The sequence below is a fragment of the Paroedura picta genome, chromosome 3, assembly GCF_049243985.1.
Source record: "Paroedura picta isolate Pp20150507F chromosome 3, Ppicta_v3.0, whole genome shotgun sequence".
Classification (NCBI taxonomy): Eukaryota; Metazoa; Chordata; class Lepidosauria; order Squamata; family Gekkonidae; genus Paroedura; species Paroedura picta.
In genome coordinates this window covers 43008222-43030767 of record NC_135371.1, presented here as the reverse complement: position 1 = coordinate 43030767, position 22546 = coordinate 43008222, and the positions used below count along the sequence as shown (strand labels likewise).

The 22546-nt window shown below is 44.9% G+C and overlaps 1 protein-coding gene across 1 annotated transcript in view; it reads left to right on the top strand.

Moving 5' to 3' along the window:
• The first annotated feature begins 18897 nt into the window (after positions 1–18897).
• Positions 18898–22546, top strand: part of COL7A1 (collagen type VII alpha 1 chain) — a 159156-nt gene continuing 155507 nt past the window's right edge. Inside the window, exon 1 of the mRNA XM_077325428.1 lies at positions 18898–19213. The gene's annotated coding sequence lies outside the window, so the exon portion shown is untranslated. The remainder of the gene's footprint in view (positions 19214–22546) is intronic.

The following is a 22546-nucleotide window of genomic DNA, read 5'->3' as shown; positions in this document are numbered from 1 at the left end:
TCCAATTGTACAAGGGAGAAACAGCCTTTAAACAATGAACCTTCTGAGTGGAGTACAGCTACAGTGAGGGGTGATTAGAAATCAATCCCTCCATGTGAGCAGGTGTGTGCTCAAAAGAGCTGATGGTCCTGTTGTATGATGTTAGAAAGAAACATTGTGAAGCTACCTGCTGCACAGCCATGAGCTGGCCAACCAACATACAAGCAGTGCACTGTTTGTGACTGGCAAACAGGGTGCGAGCCAAAGCAGTAGGTATCTGAGCAGTCCGAACATCCCCAGTTCCCAGTACTTTGCTCTCTATTGGTAATGATGCTATTGAGCTAGTCCGGATGATGGGCAGCCAAATTACTCTCCAGGAAGGGCTTCTCTGATTATGGCAACTTCATGATGGGCTGGACCTGCTGAGTGGCTTCTTGCAATGCAGCTGATAGACAGAGGGACCCTGTCAGAACAAGAGTGGCATCTATGGGACTAGCAACCAGAAAAGGAGGAGGAGGAGAAGGTTTCTTATACCTCGCTTATCACTGCCCAACGGAGTCTCAAAGTGGCTTCCAATCACCTTCCCTTCTTCTCCCCACAACAGATCCTGTGAGATGGGTGGGGCTGAGAGAACTCTGAGAGAACTGTGTCTGGCCCAAGGTCACCCAGCTGGCTGCATGTGGATGAAGGGGGGGGAATCAAACCCGGTTCTCCAGATTAGAGTCCACCACTCTTAACCACTATTCCACCCTGGCTCTCAACAATCAGTCGAACCTGGCATTTCTGTCAATGTGCATGCTAAAGGATGTGAATATGTATGCATGTGAAGTTGGTAGAACCTCTCATCTAGGTGCCAGATTCAGATGCTTGCAACCTGGGACACTGTACCATTGGGCCTGACATGTACGACAGCTGTTTTCCTCAGGAGTACTGTGACATTCAGGGATAAATAGCAATGTGTTAGAAGGCGGTGTTCCTTAAAATAACAAAAAACTCACAATTTTAGGACCCCCTCTCCTCCCCCCTCTCCTTCCTCCTAGAGATCATCCCCCCCCCCCTGTGGCAAGTCTACTCATGTGCCAAGTTCAGACAGTTACGCAGAGGCAATTCCATCTCCAACCACAATTGCTGAAGTATGGGGCCCAGGGATCAGCAGCTTTCAGAAGGGTTGTAAAACCTTTATTTGGAGTTGGGTTTGGGTGGCTGGGGATATTTTGGCAGTGAGGCTTGGATGTATGTTTTTGTTTTGTTTGATTGTATGAGAGTTCTTTTATGTGCTCTTTTGAGAACTGCAACCTGCCACATGTCCGAAGGATGGGATATGCTCACAATAAGTTCAGTCTCGGAAGCCTTGAGTTGATTCTCTCTTGCCTCCTCTTTCCTTCTGTTCAAGAATCTCACTCCCTGACGGGAGACTGCACCAGCTGCATGGTGCCAGCTGGGGAAAGGACTGGAGGCACAAGGAGGGTGAGCTGCTGCTGGTGCTTGGCAGAGATGTAATTAGAGGAGTCACCTCTGCAAAGAGGAAGGCCCGTGTCTTTGCGGTTCCCTTTAATTTTCTTGCTCTATGCTAACTTCAACCGAATTACGGCTGCCGAAGGCTTTGCTTGTGGCACCACTGCTGAGCTCCGGGCTCCTTCCTTCCTCACATTATGCTCACCCTTTTGCCCCCATTGAGTTACTTGTCTGTATGAAGGATTTGCTTATGCTTTTGCATGCTTTATACTTAAAGGCTTAGTGCAGAGTCGCCTAGTCTCCTCCAGCTGCGATGGAAGGAGCCTCCACTTTCCTTGCCTGGAGAAGGGACCTCTGCAAGCATCTTCCTTTCTTTTGTATTGGAACAAACAGGCTGTATAAAAAACATATACAGGTTAGAATTACTGCATCTCTCTCTAGCCTTGCAGTCCTCAAAGCCTTACCTTTAACCTTTTTTTAAACTTAAGATAATGATACCACACAGTCGTACCTGCAACCCTCAAGGGGGCTTACCGATGATAAGAAAATAAACCTGCAAAATGATGCAAAGAACAAAATAATGTATCAACTAACAAAACATTTCAGGAAATATTAATAAATGCCAAAGAGCAATAGGCAGCAGCAGTAAGGATATTTTAGTTACAGATATGGCAAGGCAGTACCTCTGAGGAAGGATTTAACTCCACTTATTTATGACATTTCCCTAATTCAAATGGTCTACCTCGAATTGATTCAAGGAGAGAAGGCAGCCTTTTGAAAGGCTATTGCTGATCAGAGAAATGGAAGGGGGAGGGGAGTTAAACCTCCTTCCCTGGTGCTGTGGCCCCCACCCAAATTCAGCCTCTTCTACCTTTTATTATTATTTTTGACAGCTAAAGTTTCTTCTGTATATCTGATCATGGATCCCCACTGCCATGTATAGCGATGAGACTTGGAAATGTTTGTAAGATGACAATAAGACTGCTGTTTGCTCACTTTGCAAATCACAATGACATTCCTCTGAACTTTTCAGAAAATTTCACATAGTTGTTTTGATGCTTGTTGTTCTCAATCCAGGGGGGCCTTATTGCAGCCAGCAGAATTTGTTCCTGGTAAAGCAGTCATTTGAGTTGCTCAGCTCACTCTGAGCATAAATCACCCACATGTTCCAGTTGAGCTGAATAATGTAATTCAGCCTTATACGTCATCACCAGAAATCATTGTGGATGTTTACAAGCAACCACTAACAACCCCCAGGAAGGGCTTGGGGACCCCCCAGAATTACAGCTGATCTCCAGACTACAGAATCCTGAAGATTAATTCAGAACAGCACAACTTTGGTCCAACCAAGCATGAAGAGACAAGAGGAATACAAGAAGGCGGCAAGGAATATAAATGGTGTCTGGGGGGCAACCCTGTACGGGCATCTTAAAAGCTACAAAACAGCAATGCAATCAATAAGGTTCTGCTTGGGCTCAGGAGTGCAAATTTTCAGTTTCCTTTCTTGGGAAGTACAGCTGCGCTTCCCTGCCATGGGGCATCTTGCGGGATGTCTCATTAAGCTCAAATAACAGTTGGCTGTAAGCTGTGCCTGTTCGTGTCCCAGGAGGATCTCCCTTTTGGCATTGTCTCTCGGGCTATCATTCATAGTGCCTTCATCAGAGGACTCTGGCCTGCCTGCCAGTGTTGAATCAGCATATTGGCATGTTAGAACTGCAAATGGAGCCCAGAAATGAAGGAGCCAGACAGGCACTTGTTTGCCAGAGGCAGTAACCTAGGACTGCTCTTGGCAACTCTCTTTAAATCTGTTCTAGACCAGCCAGGCTCAGGGGAATAAGGCAGAACAGATTTAAAATGAGAGTTCTCACAGGGGAAACCTTGAAATGTACTCCTGTGCCTTTAGTCGCTAGTTGCACAGTGGGTAGAGGGCTTACAGGTGCAATTTCTCTCATTTTTGCACTCGCTGCAAGGAGAGGGGGAGCCTTACCTGGTGGGTCTCACTCAGAAATTGTTTGTTTAAGCTGCTGAGTGCTCAGAGTACTCCGCATACTTTATCAGGAGATGACAATCCTGTTTTTAAGTAAAATATCAGAATTCTAGCTGTCTAGAATTCTAGCTGTCTAGAAAGTAAACTGTGAATGTAGTCCTGATTCAGACCTGAATCAAGAAGATGGAGTTAGTGTTTTAAAGGGGGGGAAAGTATGCTTTGGAAAGTAACCTCATTTGCTTTAAAATGCCATTAAAAGTGTAGGGAGCCTGGATTCGATTAGCAAGACTGAGTGGGATTTGGAGGACTGAGTTCTCTTTGCTCTTTCTATGTGGCCCAATCTGGAAGGTAGTTGCATAATGAAGAAGAAGAGTTGGTGTTTATACCTGGCTTTTCACTATCTGAAGGAGTCTCAAACCAGCTTACGATTGCCTTCCCTTTCTCGCCCCACAACAAACACCCTGTGTGGTGGTTGGGACTGCGAGAGTTCTGTAAGAACAGCTCTAAGAGGACTGTGACTAGGCCAAGGTCGCCCAGCTTGTTGCATATGGAGGACTGGGGAATCAAACCTGGTTCTTCAGATTAGAGGGTGCTGCTCTTAACCACTACACCATTTACCATGTACAGATCAATGATGGTCTGGGAGCTTCGTCTATGTTGGCCCTTAACATGGAGAATGAAGTGGTCTATTAGCAAAACCAAAAAGAAGGGATGAGACTCAGAAGCCAATTGTCCCTTCTCCTCACCATCCTACCTTGTGTCTCTACAGGATTTTTATTTTATCTATGGAGGCAGCAGACAGAGTGATGATATGTGCAGGCTGCGTGCAGATTCAGCTTTCAGAAGTTCTTCCCTTCATGGAAAAAACCTAACCTGATTTATTTATTTTACTTTATTTAAACCCCACCATGCTTCCCAATGAGGACACAAAGCAGCTCACATTATTCTCCTCTCCCCCATTTTATCATCATAACCCTGTTAGGTTGAGAGGGCGAGACTGGCCAAAGTCACCCAGTGAGCTTCCAAGGGAAAGTGGGGATTCGAGTCTGGGCCTTCCATATCCTCCTCTGGCACTCTAATCATCATGCCACACTGGTTTGGAAAGAAATCTGGCATCCTCTTGGATAGAGAGAGGACAGCCATTTGTCTGGAGAATAAAAAGCAGAGGCTTTACTTCTAGACCATGTACACTTTCAGCTGGCCATTTCTGCACATTCACCCTTCGTTAAAGGGACAGAGCATTGTCTTCCTGGCCTACTGGCAATGCTAGGTAGAAGGAGGAAGCAGGAGAGGACAGCAAGGCTGGTATAAGATGACACCCATCCAGCCTGTTCCCTTCTTTTCCTGTCCCCCTCTTTTGGATGAGCCAACATCGGGAGGGGGATGTGAGGTATTCACACCTGGTGCTCACCTTGCATAGAAGACAGCCCTTGTGCCTGAGGGTGAAGCAGAGAATTCTTTTCTCAGTATAGGTATATGCAAGATAAAGCATCTGGCAGAAGGATAGAAAGCGACTTGGATTAGGGGGAAAGCTTGGGAAAACTGGAGCAGGGAGGACTCTGTTAGTTCCCTTCATGTAAAACTCCTGCTTTCCTGTTTGTCCTTTCTTCAAGCAAAAATCAAGATGCATTTTCAAGAGCACTAATGGTCATTCAGGAAGCCCACCAGCTTTAGCCAATGTGCATTGTCGCCATGTACTGGTAGTGCTTTTTTCCCACAACCAGTGAGGATGCTTCTCCTCAGGTTGTCCTGCCTTTATGCCTTATCGTCCACTGCCACTTCCACAAGGATCCTCTGGTGAAACCAAGCCAGGGCAACATTGTCAGAAATCAACCAACGCCTATCTTTTCTGCTTTCTTCCTCGTTTTTGTCTCTAGTGAAATTGACAAGGCTCTGCCTCCCAAATTAATTCATTATTAAAGTAACATGCAGCCAACGTGGATATGGCTTTCTGAAAGGGAAAAAAGCTGGAAAAACTGACAGGGTTCTACTCCAACCTTGTCTTTTTCTAAGTAGCAATGAACCATGAAGGAAAGAAAGCCAGCATGGTTAGTCACTAGAGTATCAAACTAGGATTTGAGAGATCTGGGTTCAGATCTGCCATGAAGCTCGTTGAGATCTTGTGGCAATGACACTCTCTTAGCCTAATCTTCTTTTCAGGGTTGGTTTGAGAGTTAAGTGCAGGAGGGAAGAAGGGTGAGAGAAAAATGTACTAATTAGATAAATGGTAATGCCCCTGATGCTGATGCCTTTGTTCATGGCAAGGGAATTGCCATATTAATAGTAACTAAAAAGCTACTACTAGTCAGGAAGATGTTAGAATATGAGAAAGCTTTATGGGGGAAATTGTAGGAAAGGATAGAAAATGTACTTCATAGACTGTTAACTATTCACAGGATATACTCCCCACTCTCCCCTCCCTCTCCCCAAAAAACACCCCACAACAAAGCACAAATACAGTTGTAAATTCACCCTCCCAAATGTTTATCTGTTCATTTCACAACCTGATACTTTTGTGTCTTCTGTACATGCATACCACCAGCTGGAGGGAGACAAGAGTGTCTGGATGGGAGTGTGTGAAAATTTAATTCTAAGGGCCATTTCGCACGGGGATCTTTGTTGCAAATTGTTTGCGGAATGAAAAATCGCCATTTAAAATAGTGGAATTCGTCGTTTTGCACACCTGGCTTTGTAGTGGAATCAGTTGCGTTTTTTAGCGTTTCCCACAGGCTTCCGGTCTCGGCAGAAATCGCTAGAAAGGAAGCGCTATTGCCAAGCTCGTCCCGCCCCTGGCCGTCAAGCAGCCAATGGGCAGCCGTTAGCATGCTCCCAAACAGCCGCTTTCCCTTTAAGGAAGGTTTTTTTTAAAAAAAAACAGACCCATAGCAACGAATCTGTGTAGATTCGTTGCTACGGAGAGACCCATCCAGCTGCCTATTGTGAGCTATCGTTTGATTGTATGATCGTTTGCACGCTGCCCCGAGTGATAAAAAAAAATTCCCCCCCCCCTTCTCACGGGCTCGATTTTCGGCTGAATTTATGTGTAAAAAATAAAGGGACTTTATTTCAGCAAACGGGCTTTTAAGTGGTTTGTGCTTAGTGACTAAAGGTGAAGGACTGAAGCCAGGGAAGCCTCTAAACAGAAAGAGGCTCGCCGGTGCGTTTATCCCCGCTCGCTCCGAGAAAAAAAAATGGCGATCGCTTCGCCGGAAGTTTGGAGGAGAGATCCAGGGGGAGGGACTTTGAAGAACCAGCTACAATGGTAACGCACAGGTCTTTAGCGCTAGTGTTGCAGATTGGTTGCAGGAGTGTATCGCTATCCGGAGGGTGAATCCAGTTTTCTGGATTCCCCTGAAAGCGCCACAACGAAGCGCTTATTGCTGATCGGTTTCAGGATTGTTGCAGATTGTTGACGACGTCGTGCGTTATGGCAAATTAGTAGCGTTTTCAATCGGCAACCATTGTGCTATTTTTAAGCCGTGGGAAATGCCCCTAAGTGTCATTGTCACTGATCTGTAGAAGGCACAATCTGTTTGAGCCCATCAGTAACTTCATGAATTGGAAGCCTCTTTCTATAGAGAAAGTTTTGAGTTTTGATGCTTGAAAATGGCTGTGTGGGAGAGTGTGCTAGCCCCAGCTCAAAGTGCTGTGGACTTCTGTGAACAAACTGGATGTGTGGTTATTATTATGTTTATTATCATTATATTTGCTATTATATTTGGATTGGGGATTCTTTCAGTTTCTTTCTTTAATTCTTTTTTTAGCCCATGAGACTCAGAGAAGACTATAAAATATGAAAAGCAATTCAGTATGGTAGCACAAGATATCCAATAAATAATGAAATAGGACAAGGATTACAGAATAAGAAAAAGCGCAAAAATGTCTAAGGCATGACTTAACATAATACAGAAGGTGGACTATAATATTAGAAGACAGTGCATTAAAAGCAAAGTAATACATACAGTAAACATTGTAATAGACTACTATTTTATTTCTCCTGAGCCATTATATGGCAGTTCTAATCTACTTCTATAAATGCCCTCCTGAACATTTCTGCTTTGTGCATTCTGTAGAATGATAGAGATATCATTGCTGTGGGGCAAGTGAGAGGGCAATTTGGGTCTGCGCCAGGTGAATTTCAGTGTAGAAATGGACAAAAAACTCGACCCTTTAAAAGTCCAGCTCTAGTGTGGAAACAGTCCCTATGTCATCCAGTTCCTGCCATTTATTTTATTTTATTTTTTTTATTTTATTTTTATTTATTTATTTATTTTTGGATTTATATGCCACCACTCTCAGTGAACTGGCTTGCAACGGATCATTTAACAAGGGCTATACTCCACATATTTTATATCTACTACTATGGATATTACAAATAAACAACCATATGGACATTTCATGATTAACGCAGAACAAAGGCATACAAGGGAACAGGATAATTCTATGTGGTGTGTATTTACAGTTCATACATTTACAGGAACAGATTCTGTGAAATTCAACATTTGTTTCCTGCCTATTAGAAGCTGTATGTTTGATTCTTTAATGTTAAACACAGATCTTCCGTTTAAGTCTAGATATAGAGGGGATGAGCATTTCATTGGTGTTACAACGCTAGCCTCTCTGCCGCAATTGTAGCTCTCAAATGTCGGTACCAGCCCACAGCGGGTAGCCCCTGGAAAAAGATTCAGAGTCGGTGTGCCTTTTCATCTAGGTCGGAGCCGAGGGGAGTCCGGGCAGAGATTCCCCGTCTGGGAATTGAGCGCTCTCGACTCCCCTTGCCCTTCCTCTTTTATTGTTACAGTCTTAACCTCCATGTACTTTGTGCGTATGCTTATCTATACTACAAGGTTATACATTAACATACATTGAGCCTACAGCATACATTGAGCCTCCATGGCACTTCCCTTCCTATATGGAGTTGTTTTTCAGTCTTCTGGACTTTAGAACCCGTAGCCCTGTTCCTGTCAACATGGCAGTATTTTTCCATACTCTGTACTCCCTCCTTCGGTCACTCAGTGGTTAACATGGTTCCGCTTTGGTTCAGTACGCTGAATGATTCCCACACTCAAAAACCTCAGGGCTGATTTGAGCTTAGTTCTTAGATGGTAGCCTAGTGCAAGTCTAGTTATGGTATGGTATTAGGATGTGTTTAAAACTGTAATCATCCAGCACCACAATAGGCATTAGTTTGTGGGTTTCTCTTGACCACACCGCATATATGTTTTCCCCCCTTAAGTCAGTATTGTAGTATTAGACCAGATTATCACATTTCACAAATGCATAAACAGAGCTGTTTTATCCTATATTGTATTTAATATGGTGCTTCCTAGTAAATGACCAGATTTCCATTCTCATACATTTAATTTGGCATCAAAAGTACAAATTAAGAGATGGCCACAATCCTTCCATCTGGTCAGACAGATCTTGGATCTGGTCCACCACTGGCTGAAGCCAATTATAGAGCAGGAAGAAGTTTGATATATTTTTTACTGACCTGAATATATAATGTTTGTCCCATACTAACTCCTTCCCCTATTACTTTCCCACATAACCTGTACTTGAAGAATATCAGAGCACTTTCCTATTTGATTCAAGCTTTGTGCTGTGCTGTAAAATCTCTACTCCTTGGATCCTTATACTGGTAAACTCTTGTAAAATGGGATATTTCTGAAAGGCAGAGACAGTTCTTGGTTTTGAGCTCTCAACTCCAGACAGATTTTGCTCTCAGAGAAATGTTACATTCCCATTCTAGGCCTGAAGCCAAATCCAAAGGTCTTGGCAGTCTCAGCCATTCCTTGTTTAATGCAGTCCCCGCTTTTAATTGGGACAGGCTGCCCTTCCTTTGTTAATCATGCTTCTGAGTGGGAGGCTACTTCAGGATGGAGGAAGGTCAGAAGGTTCTGTTGATCCCATAAGGTAGAGCTATTTGTGCATGTGTGCAAAGATGTATATGCATGGCTACAAGGCTTGCTGGCTTTCAGGTGGGACCTAGAGATCTAGCAGAATTACAACTGTTCTCCAGATTATAGGGATCAGTTTCCCTGGAGAAAATCAGAGACTCATAGAGTTGGAAGCTAAGGTCCCCACTTCCTTCCCACTGACTTGTCAGCACTGTACAGGGTCCAGCATTCCTTGTGTTCATAAGTATGCTAGAGGGGCACAGTGATCCATCTTGATGTCCTACAAGGCTGCGCCTGTAAAGAGGAGTTACTGCTTTTGGGGCTCTGGCTAGGCCCCGGGACTTTACAAGAACACATATAACTGCCTAGGAAAGAAAACAGGAACTCAGAATTGCTATCAGAACCTTGTCATCTTTGAAGCTCTTTGAAACATGTGTGATACCCTCCCTCTTCCTTTCTCTGCTTAGCCTGTTGCAGTGTGTCCCACAGTCTGTCAGTTGTACAAACGGGCTTTCTTTGTGCCCAGTTATTGTTGCATTTTTTTTTGTTCATTCTTGTGGTTGGGGAAACTTGCAGGAAAGAGAAGCCCCTGATTTTCTTGACCTTGTGTATATATCTTGTTCACAAGAGTCATGTCCCCCTTTTTGTTTTCTTTCTAGCGGTTGACAGGGGAATTCCTTCCTTAAATCCTAGAGCCATTTCCCTCGGTATTTGTTTATGGGAGACATCTCTTTTGTCTCTGGTGTCTGAACATCTGCCACAGTTTGAGCTGGGCACGCTAAACTCCCCCAGATGCCACCCCCCATGAAGTGAGTGGAAGCCAGACTACGACAGAGTAACTTGGGTTGTTCTTCCTCCATCCATTCATGTGTTTTCTCTTTCCATTCTTTTTTTAAGGCTCATGCACTCCAAGAACAAATGACAGAAAGAGTCTTCAATCCTGCTTTGTCTGTGTTCACACCTTATTTTATTTACTTAGGAAAGTGTACTTTATGTATTTAGGAAAGTAATGAACACTATTACATCCATTACTGGACAGCATGATGACTGATTTAGAATGATGAGGAGGTATGATAAATTTGGTCCCTGCCATTGAAGGCATTTAGAATTTGCTGTTCAGAAAGTTAGGCACTGAAGATTGAGAAGCAAGTTACATCTGGCTACAATTTTTACGTGCACTTTTAATTATAATGTGAATGTTGATTTTTAGCAATAAGAAGGAATGCCTCCTGGGTGTTTTATAATATTTTGATGATTCTCTCAATTTAATTTTAGGTATATATCTGCATGAAAAAATATTTATTTTGCATAAGATCCTAATTTTGGACTGTAATTTTCACTAAATCCATAAGAAAGGATGAAAGAGCTGATAAAGTGAACTTATTTGCATCTTGGTTGTGAATTTCACAAGATAACAATGAGGTAACTATAAATCCTTTAAAGTGATCTTCAGTGTGCACCCTTAATCAAGATATCTTAATGTAAAACTTACTCTTAACACATTTGAACCTCCCTGTTCTGTACATTATCAGGATTAGGGATGGACATGAAATGGTTCTCAAACTAAAGTTCATGAGAAATATTGGCAGTTCATGTTTCATGAACTGAAGTTTGTGGCAGGTCAACCAACATGAATTTCCCACAAATTTTCAAGCAGTTCATGGTGGTTCTTAAATGGATACATTTCCAGATGGACTGTCTCTGATCAATCTAAGTGTTTTCCAAATTTCAGAACAATAGGGTGGGAGGGAGAGAACTTGGAGGGCATGCACAGGAGCATCTGAAGAAACCCCTGTGACTCTGATGTTTCTAGCTTGCACAGGATCCATTCTATGTGCTCCTGAATATCCTGAAGCTGTAACTTTCAGTTCCACAGAAAGCACTTTCCTGAGGGCACCTTCTTTGGGGGCCATAACTTGGACCCCGTAAATCCAATCCTCATCTAATTTAGAGGGCAGGTAAAGTCATCTTCTAGAAGTTTGATGTCTCTAGCACACTAGGAGGTATTGTTCTACTGCATCACAAACCAAACTGGTTCATGTGGTGTGACAGTTTGAAATTCATGAACTGGGCATGCCATGAACCATGAACCAAATCACATTTTCCCAGTTCATGCCCATCTTTAATCAAGACAGTAAAATGCTGCTAAAAGAATACATGCCTCCCACTTTTCAGTTTATGCTGCTAGATTGCAGTAGCCTTTTGCCCATGCCTTGGAGCCCTCTGGTGAGTCATGAACTCCTTTTAGAGGGGCCTTTCACTGTTTACAATAATGTGCTTCTTCTATAGAGATCAGGATTGCCATTTCTCCTGCATCTCTTTGCACTGAGGAGATTGGCATGATGCATCAAGGCCACTCAGTGCTGGTGAGGAGGTAATAACCTCCTCTTCCTGTCACATTGTATTGTTAGGTGACTGTGATATCATGTGACTTCCTGTCACATGTTTTTAACTCAGTGAGTTTCATACGGCCGCCAAGGGATGCTTGAAGGCTGCTGCTGTAGTATTCTAACCTGTACTGCTGAATTTGTGTCTCTACTATAAGGTCACTCAGCATTGATCTGGAATAAAAATGGAGTTTTGGGAACTCATTCTACAGTATGTGGAAATCTCTGAATGTCCAAGTCTGCTTTTGAAGTAATGCAAACCTCAGGGATTGAGCAAATAGTTATACTGATTTAATTTCCATCTAGAATGAACACTCAGACTTCAGTATTCTTATAACTGAAGATGACTTGATGGAAAATCCCCAAGTAGACATAAAAAAAAGAAGAAATCTTGATATAAAGTAGATTTCTTTTTCTAATCTCCTCTTTGAAGAACACTTACTGGTATTCTGGGAGGATTTCCTTCTAGCATTTACTGAGATTGCTGGTTCAAATTAGCAGGTCTTCCATGAAACAGCACAGCCAAATAAGATGTTTCTAAGGTATGAGTTGTTATGGGGTCTGAGCTACAAAGTACGCTGAATGCATACTGCTTATGAGACACGCATTAAAATGCAGGTCAGCCAGCAAGTTTTCTTTTGTAGAATGTGCCAAATGGGTGTTTCAGAAAAAAGGCTTCTAGGGTAGAAAACCTTAACATTCTCCTGGCTAGCGGTGTATGTACCTGGCTTTTTTTCTACTGCACCTGAAGCTCACTGTTTGAGGGTCCAAAGCTTCTCTTATATACAGTAATTGAATGGAGGCCTTGTTCAGTTTTGAATCAGGGCTATACGGCAAGTAATGGGCAGGATTTTGGAACTTGATCCAATGAACTTCCAGCTTCACATGTTGTTTGGCCCTACAATACTGAGCCCTCATCCATATAAGCCTCCCTCCCTCCCCCCCCCCCCAATTCACTTGCAGATGACCATTGATGCTCCCTGGAGATCTGGGACTGTCTGTGCGCAAGGCAGGTGCTCATGGCATAGCCTGCTCTCAGTGCTAATGCTAATGCTCAATGAATATTTCAGCACTGCAGTAGCCCAGGAAAACAGCCAGCCACCAAGGACTTATTAGAATATTTTAGAATTTAAAAACGGAAGCCTAAAAAATAGCCAAGGCATTGGGAAGCCATGGGGAGCGTCATTTTGCCAGCACTGAAGGCATTACAGACAGCAGCCAATAAGTGTTCCTAATCTGCAGCCACATTCTGATGGCAATTACAGTGTCAACAGAAATGTTAGTCACAGAAAGAGTTAGATTCCCCACCCTGCCCCAAATTAACCATCAGAAACTGGTCTGTAACAGTGGGCTCATAACTATGCATTTATACTGCAAAAAAAAAAAAAAGCCAAAACCTGATTGCTTAGAAAGGCCCAGAGATTAATAATAATTCTCTACACCAGAAGCTAGTGAAGTTGTCTTCTTATGCAGGTGAAGGTTAAGCATTATGCAGGTTAAGAAGAGCACGGGCTCTTGTGTGCAAGCCCTGACACCCTCTGCTGGTTGTTCTGTGTCACATTTGTCTGTAACAAAAATTCAGGCCATGGGGAAGAGTTGCTGTCCCTCATGATAAGCTATATCTCTAGCTTTAAGGGCTGAAATCTGTAGGTTACAACAAAATGACTGTAGTGCAAGAACGCTTTGCTTGTACATCAGATACTGATTTTTGCTTTATTTATTTACTTCATTTATGTTCCACCATTTCCTGCTAAACACAGATCATCCCCAGGCCCCGCTCCTCAGCCTTATTATTCTGAGGGTCCTCTTTCGTATTGGTGTCAGAAGCAGGGATGCCAGCCTCCAGATGGGACCTGCGGTTCCCCTGGAATTACAGCTCATCTCCAGACTACAGAGATCAGTTCACCAGGAGAAAATGGATGCTTTGGGGAGGGGGGGGTCGATCCTAGATGGCATTGTACCCCACTGAGGTTCCCGTGCTCCCAAGGTTCCATCCCCAAATCTCCAGAAGTGTCCCAGCATGGAACTGGCTAGAAGTCTCGAAATATCTGGCAATCCTAGTTGGACGATATGGGTGTATGCATCAGCATGGTAGGGTATGACACATACACTGGGGGGAGAGGGCATTCTCAGTATTTTTGGACATTTGAGATTGCTGCAAACCCTTTTACTATATTCAGAGCTGCCTCTTGGCTACTGGAAAACTATTGAGTCACATCTGGTTTCAATGATTTCACTGGGCATTTCCAATCCATTTTCAAATCTATTTTCATAACAATTACTTGGAACTTTTAAAAACTAAAGCAAATTCTGTGTGTATGTCTTACACTTTATGGAAATTTTCCTCCAGGCACTGATGCCAAAAATTGCATGTGCACTTCAAAGGGCTTTCATTATCACTTGGGAATCTTCCCTCACTTCAATTAATGTGCATTACCACCATTCACAAGCTATGCTTTCCACAATTTAACTATCAAAACATCATCAGCTCATAGTGGTGGAAGTCTTGTCTCTCTTCCCTGCCCTGGATGCTGGCTCATAGTAACTACTTATGGATTTGGACATCATCCCTTATATTATGTGCATTTATACAGGTGTTTACAGTTAGAGTTCTGAAAAATGGTCAGAAAATACATCACCATCAATGAAAAAGAATAAACAATGGGAAAACCAGCAGCCCTGCATCAAAATGGGAATAAATGTGGAGATTCCCTTGGATTGGTGTACCCTGCACCCCCGGACCTTGGGGAAATCTAGGGGGCTTTCCGCACTCCTTCAAAATCGCACAATGGTTGGCAATTGAAAACCCTACAGTTTTGCCATTATGCACAACGTCGTTGACAATCTGCCACCCACCTGAAACCGATCCGCAAAAAGCGCTTCCTTGTAGCACTTTCAGGGAAATCCCCAAAAGTGGATTCACCCTCCAGAAAGCGCTACACTCCTGCAACCAATCTGCAACACTAGCGGGAAAGTTCTGTGCGTTACCATTGTTGTGGTTTCTACAAAGTCCCTCCCCCTGGCTCTCTCCTCTGATCTTCCGGCGAAGCGATCGCCATTTTTTTTTCTCCGAGCGAGCAGAGATCAACGCACCGGCGAGCCTCCGTTTAGAGGCTTCCCCAGCTTCAGTCCCTCCCCAGAGCTGTTTAATCACTAAGCACAAACAACAGAGAAGCCCGTTTGCTGATGTATTTTCCCTTTATTTTTCACACTGTTTTCGGCCGAAAATCGCGCCCGTGAGGGGGGGGGATTTTTTTTTCACTTGGGGGGAGCTTGGCAACGATGAAACGGCAGCTCAAACACACCGGGCAGCTGGATGGGTCTCTCCGTTGCAACGAATCAACGCTTATTCGTTGCAACGGGTGTGTTTTAAAAAAAAAACCTTTCTTAAAGGGAAAGGGGCTGTTTGGGAGCATGCTAACGGCCGCCCATTGGCTGCTTGACGGCCAGGGGCGGGACGAGCTTGGCAATAGCGCTTCCTTTCTAGCGATTTTTGCTGAGACCGGAAGCTTGTGGGAAACGATGGAAACGCAACTGGATTCCACTACAAAGTCAGGTATGCATAACGACGAATTCCACTATTTTAAATGGCGATTTTTCGTTCAGCAAACAATTTGCTACAAGGATCCCGGTGCAGAAAGCCCCTAGGAAAAATTCCCTGCCTTTCCAGTTTGTTGCTGTTGCTGTGCTCATTTGTATTTGCTGAACTTGCAGTATTTCCCATCCACACCTCAAGCACTCTACAAATCAGAATTCTTGCATTGTGATCCCTTGACAGGGAACCAAAAACAGAGTGGCACAACTTTCTTGCTTTTGAAATATGGTAAGTGTTAACAGAGACCTAAGATAAATGTTATAGGGATGAGAGCTTAAAATGTATCATTCTGTAGAAAATAGTGGGAGGACTTCAGGGGGCTTCAAATAGTTCACTGGTGACACAAAAATTAAATGACTGAAGGGCAACCTACACAGCCGTACTTTAGCCAGGTTCTCTTTTTCGTTGTTTCTGCCCAATCCCTTGATGAGTGGATCAGCAGAACAGGCAATTTTGCACACTGCTGATCAATTCATATAGAAAAAGGGTTGTGATGGTGTGCTAAGGCTCCAACATCTGTTCATGGCAGATTTGTTTTTCAGTTTCTACCCCTCTCCTCCTGGCAATGTCAGTTCAGGGTGGCTTACAACATATATTATTATATAAAATATATAAAACAGCAGTTTAAAGCACAATAAAACAATCCTACCCACTGTGTGGAACCCCAGAGCATCTCCATTTCCAGATTTTGGAGTGGGGGTATCCGTATAGAGGGAGCTCAAGATGTTAACCAGCTGTCCATATGTTCGTTCGCCCCAACCAAATGCCTGGCAGAAGAGCTCCTTCTTACAGGCCCTGTGGGACTAAGTCAGTTCCATCAGGTCCCTTAGTTCTCCCAAGAGCTCATTCTACCAGGGCTGATTCTGTACTTGTTTATTCCATTGTGGGTCCTGCTGAATTCAGATCAATTTGAGCTTGGGTCTTCCTCTATCCCCCCTCCCCATTGAAACTGAAAAGTGTTCTGCACGTGATTAGGGAAGCTCAGAAGAGGAAGGGAGCCAAATGCAGCAGGAGCCTCTTTCTTTCTTTTCTTGAAGGGGGGGGGGGATTGGAGACAGCAGAGGAGGGGGAATAAATCCCAGAGGAAAATCTCTGCCAAGAGAAGTTAGGGCTTCTGGAGCATCTGCTGATAAGAGTTAGGGCATCCCCTTTAAGGAAAGCTTGCAACCTGGGAATGAGAAAGCCTTTGAACTGATGCCCTGGCCAATCAGGGTTTTTCTACAGCATTGGAGGCTGGAGGTAGCTAGTTAGTTCAGGACAAGCAGCTAGGTGCACCTTTACTCATGCCGCTTTTTTCAAATACTGAGGATTATATCCACTCCAAGATATTGCGGAGGAAAGGTAGGCTCACTCCAGATCAATCCTGCTTGTTGCTGAGGGAAAATTTAAATCAGCCAAAATTACAATGGAAATCACATTCAGTGTAGATGGCAGGGACTGAATCGACCTGGGATTGGAATAAAAGCTCTGTGCACATTCAGCCCAGGTCAGGGCCAAATAAAAAAAAGCGGTCCCTCAGATACACTGGGCCCTGACCGAGTACGGCCTTAAAGGTCAGTACCAGCACCTTAAACCGAATCTGGAAGCCAGAACAGGCTCCTCCATGGTGTATGAGCGAGGAGACGTACAGCTGCATTCTGAACCAGCTGTAGTTTCTGGAGCAGCATCAAGGGGAGGCCTGCATAGAGTGCATTGAAATCCATCCTGGAGGCGACCATCACTTGGATCACTATGGTTAGGTGTTCCGGGGCCAGGTAGGGCATCGTGAGGAGAAGGCTTTTATGGTCAAAGAGCAGAGAGAAAAAAGTCAAAGTACAGCAATTGGATCCTGTATTGGCATCCTTCAGATGACAAGAAAACTCTTCTGTGACATCGCTAAGAACATTGCGAGGCAGCATCCTGCCTTGGCATGCTGGTAAGGGCTTAGGTTTAGCAATCAAAGCATAAATAAGAAGCTGCATCTCTTTAAACTATGAATACTTTTTCTTTTCTCTCCCTTCCCCTCCCACTATGCACTTTCCTCAAACTGTCATGAAAGAGCGGTTGAACTGAGATGAACAAATTTTGTATGCCATTACACAGTAGAATTATACAGGAAAAAAAGTGCTGGATCTCAATAGATTCAGTGTCCAGGTTGCTGTAATCCTGGCCTAGGGGGAAAAATCAGGAGAAGAATGATATTGGCTCAGGAGTTCACTCCTTAAAGAGAGGGCGGCTATTTTCTTGCAGAAATGAATGTGAATAATTATGAAAATAACAGGGGGTTATGTACCATGACAGTGATTATAAATATGGAGTCAAGAGGGTAGTAGTTATTTCAGATGAATGAGGATGGGGTTCAAAGGTGTGCTATTATGTCTCTCCTATGTCACATCTCCAAGTATCTTAAGACACAAGGGCGGTGTATTCCCATCTGTGTGAGCCATGGTATACAGAAAGCCACCCACAGCATATACTGAGTTGAGCTGACAGCTGAAATTGCTCACTCCCATTCTGGATTTATGTATTTAAATGAAAGTCATTGGATTGTAAAGAAAAAACTCTCCTGGTCAAGTGTTCATTTAGGCAGGACACTTAAAAAAACAACTCCATAGAGGTTTCATGCTTGTCTTCTGGGTATTTAATCTGCAGCAATTCCCAACCATCCTGGTAATAACTTATTTTACTAAAGGAACCCTTAGCCAGTCCTTTCTGGTTCTATGGCCCTCAACTCCACAGCCTTGAATATTGATTACCATCAATATTCTCCAAGCTATTAACTCATCTCTATCCCCAGTTCAAGAATGGAGGAGAATCCACTTGGCATGAATCATTCCAACGGCATGTTGGATATTACCGAGGAAGCAAAAATCTGCAGTCAATTGCTGTGTTTGCGGATGTTATAATGAATGCTAAATCTGACAGCTCAATTCTCTGGATACAAAGGGATAACTTCCGTAATAGGACTCATTTAATAGAATAATGATTTCCAGAAATGGTGATCCCTCGAGCTGGAATGGGAGCCGAGTGACATTCATTGGCTCAGTGGCCCTTCCTTTGTGGCGAGGCTGCCTAGGAAGACCCTGCCTTGACGGGCCAAGTCTTGCACTCCCTCTCACAGAGTGGCCAACCAGTTCCTCTGGGTATCCCAGCCCACCCATAGCACTAGTGAGTTCTGCACAGAAAGCCATGATGGGGGATGCCCATCTGCAACTCCTGACTCTTCACCTTAACTCCCAGCCAGGGAACTTGGGATGACCACGACCTCTTTTTTGAGTTGGTGGTGTGTGCCTGTGTGTGTGGGGGGACTTTACATGAAGCCTTTCTGGAGGATTTTATTTTTAAGTATAAATAGCACCCAATGTCCTAAGCGAATGCTCTTCTTGTTCTATTTATTCTTGGAGAGAGAAAAAAGAAACTTTTTTTTTTGAGAACCTCCCCAAACAAGAAAGGCAGTAAGGGGCTGGAAGCTCCCGGGTGTGGCCTCCTCTGGGCTCCCTGACACGCGAGAAGAGAAGCAGCCCCTCGCCACCTGAGAGGGCCCGGAGCTCATTGGCTGCCCAAGAAACAGGGGCTGAGCTGGAGGTGCAGCCTGCAGGACACCCCCCCCCCCCCGCGCGTTCTGGAAGCCGCCGGGGAGTTTTTGAGCGGGGGGGGGGGGAATCAGCGCGGCTGGAGCGGCAAGAGAAGGGAGGAGGAGCAAGCCCTCCACACTTGCAGGCGGCCCCCTCCGCTGGCCAGAGCGGCGCTGGGACTCCCTCCAGCTTTCTCCCCGGCTGCTTTGGGGAAGTCCGTTGATTTCCTCGCCCCCTTTCTCGAATGCGCATCGCGGGAGGAGCGAAGCGCGGGTCTTGCTGAGGCGCCGAGGAACTGCAGCCTCCCGGCTCGGCTGGCCAACTTTGCCGACTATGCGCTCGGGCAGCGGCTGCAGGTAACGACGCCCGCCTTCCGGGAGGAGCCGCGAGTTTGCTGCGAAGAGGGGGAGAGCGGCTGCTTGCGCCGGCTGCGTGAGGGAGCTGCTGGAGTCCCCCCGGGGGGGGGGGGGTGGAGGTCGGCGGGGGCTTTTGCTGCCCAGTCGGAGCGGGTCGGGACCAAGCCGCGTGGAAGTCTCTGCCCGCTTCTCTTCCACCTGGCGCCCCTTGGACCTGCCGCGGAGCTCGCCGTCCGGTGCCGCGCACGCGGAGTAAGCCCAGAGTACGCACGAAGCGTGCCCGGAGGTCACCCCTTCGCCGCTCGTTTTAAACCCTGTTGCTTTGGTCGCAGACACTCGGTGGGTGGGGAAAATGCACTCTGCACATACTCAGGGGCACCTTTGCGTCACATTTCCCAGCCGGGAAGTGGACCTCAATTCGGAAGACTCTTTTTCAAGTGTTAGTGAGGGTTGCCTCAGTCTCTTGCTCATTCCAGCCGGCATCCCAGCTGTTAATGGAGGGCTTTTTTCTTCCCTCTATGAGTGGGGTCACCGGTGAGATAGATGGCCAGTGACTCAGCATTTGTTCAAATCAAAATTCCCTTGCCCAAGCACACTGTCCAGTACAACGTGGTATTGTGATGCTGTGTGAGAAGAAGCTTGTTGCCTATAATTTCTATGATTTCCCAAAAGTGCTTTATGGCTTTTGCACCTGTTCACCTTCCCAACGGACCTGTAGACATTTGTGCCCATTTTTCTGGAGGGAAACTGGGAGCCAGAGTTTATTCATATCATCAGTCATCATCTGAGTCAGACCATCAATCTGTCAGTATTGCCTAGTCTGATGGGGACAGCTGGCCAAGGACAGGTAGACTCTTTTATAACCTCCACTACAGTATCTTTTTCTTTGGAGATGCTGAGGGTTGAACCTGGGACCTTCTGCATGCAAAGTAGATGCTGTACCCCTAGAGTTGAAAATCATTTGTTGGCAACTCCTGGGAGCTTTGGGAGACATGGTGATGTTGCAGTGCCTAATACCACTTTGGGGTACAAACCTGGAAGAAGCATCAATACTCTAGCAATTCCCCAGATCTCTATAGTAAAAGCCAGAGATTTGGGAAATGCCCAGACTGGACATGACCTTCTTCCAGGTACATAACTAGAAGTGGCACTACTGCAATTCCACTGTTAGCTTTAGTTTTGTGGGAGACCTGGCTGCCCTCTATCATTTAGCTATGGGGCCCACTCCTAAAAGTATGGTTCAGCTACGGTTTGGTTTTGTGGGATAGGATATGCAGGAGGTAGCTGCCTTGCTGGTCCTGATGAGGGAAGAAAGACTGGGTACAAATTTTGTAAATAAATAAAGCAAATAAAGTGGGCTCCCAATGACCTCCCTGCTGTCTAGATGAGCACACTCTATGGGATTACAGAAAACTGTTATCTGAAACATATTATGTCATATCATGACTGTTATTGACATTAAATTTTGTTGATATAGTTACTCGAACACGTGACTGTTGTTAAAATTGTTGTTAAAATTGTTAACACCATTCCCAAACTTGTACCCGTTACCTATCCAATGTTTTCTGTAAATCTCCCTGAGCTGCAAGGGAGGAAATATATAGATACAAATAAATTAAATTAAAATCAATAAATGCAATGCAGGACAGTCATATTTTAAAATAAGGACACATACTTGTTTTAGAGCCAGTGTAGTGTAGCAGTCACAGCACTGGACAGCTTTGTTTAACTGCAAGTATTGCAGGATGAATTAGTGCTGTCTGTCTAGCAAGCTCTTGCCAGCAGGGGTGTGTTAAGGTATATTGTCATCCCCAGTGGCACATGCCTGTTGCTTCCTAATGTGCTCCTGACAGCCAGAGTGCATGGTGAGAATGAGCAGCCCCGACAGGGCTGAAGGTGCTTGGCTTGGACCTGGCCACTGGCAGCACACATCTGGGAGGTGATGATGAGCATAGGGGGCTGCCACCTGCCTTCTTCTCCTGTGTGCCGCCCAATGGGAGGGAGCAAGCCACACCCCTGAAATGGATTAGCACCCTCCTGGTTGCGTTTCCCTAAACAGCCCTTTGCATAATTTGGGCATAGAACCAACCACAGTTGCAAGGGTAGAACTAGCCCCCCACCTCATCCCATGTGCTGCCTGGAGAGCCTTGAACAAAGGCTGGGATAAAAATGTCATAGAGGAAATAAATAGAGCAGTAGACTGGGCAGGCATTAGACAATTAAATAAAATCTCTTTTAAAAAGAAAAGGGTGAAAGGTAAATGAAATATGAAAGGGTACAGGGCCTGTGTAGCCTTGCTGATGTGACAAAACAGACAGAGAAGGCAGAGGAAGAATTGCATGTTCTCAGGGACAACATGCATTGCAGAACATGCAACAGGAGCAACATCATGTGAGCAACAGCCACACATGTTTTGAGGAAAGGCCCTGAGCTATGCCGACCATGGATGAAGTGGAATCTTGAGTGTAACAGGGATTGGGAACCTATACAAGTCTAGGTAGCTATCCTCTGTAGGGGGGAAGGTGAGGGGGTTTGGAGTGCGGGTGCACTTCCCTGGTATATTCGTGCCTCACTTGGAAGGGTCACTGTGTGGGGAAAGGGAGCCCTTTCATTCACTAACAGCGAGAGCTGCATAACAGCTTTTATTAGGACCACCCAAAATAACATACAGGAGTGTAACTTTTTGAGTTCTGCAGAACTCTCCATCAGGCTGGACTCACCATTACTCTCATTATTCTCAGTTGTAGACTGGCCATGCATCCTTAAAGGCACCAAGTGACTCCAGAAATACCAACATAGCACTAAGAGAGTAAGCTGGGACAGTGGCAGGTGTAGTGTAGATGAGAAATGAATGCAGTGGAATTCAGAAGCAAAAGGAGAGCAAAAATCTCAATAACTAGAGAACTTTGGCACTGGAAGAGCAAGGCTTGGGGGGTGGGGAGGAGAGCAGATGGCAGAGAAGAACTATGAAGGGCTGGGCAGCAGTGCCTGTGGAGGTACATTTTGTTGCCTGTACACACCCTCTGCCCTGAGGCTGAGAACTTTTCAGCAGTGCACTCTTCATACTTTAAAAACACTTCCCTGGCAGTTGCATAGAATTACTCAAAAGATGAGAAGTGAACAGGAACCCCTGCAGGATAAAGAGAACCTGAAAAGGGTGGAAGGGATAAGAAGGCACATTTTTCATACAAGCGGACATGAGACATACACACAACGCACTATAATGTCATACATATTGTTGCACATTTTTAGCCACTGAGTCTCCAGCTCTGAAAGTTGTGTGTGGTACCTGAATGGCCAGAACATTTTGCAGGAAACTGAGAAGGAACAGAG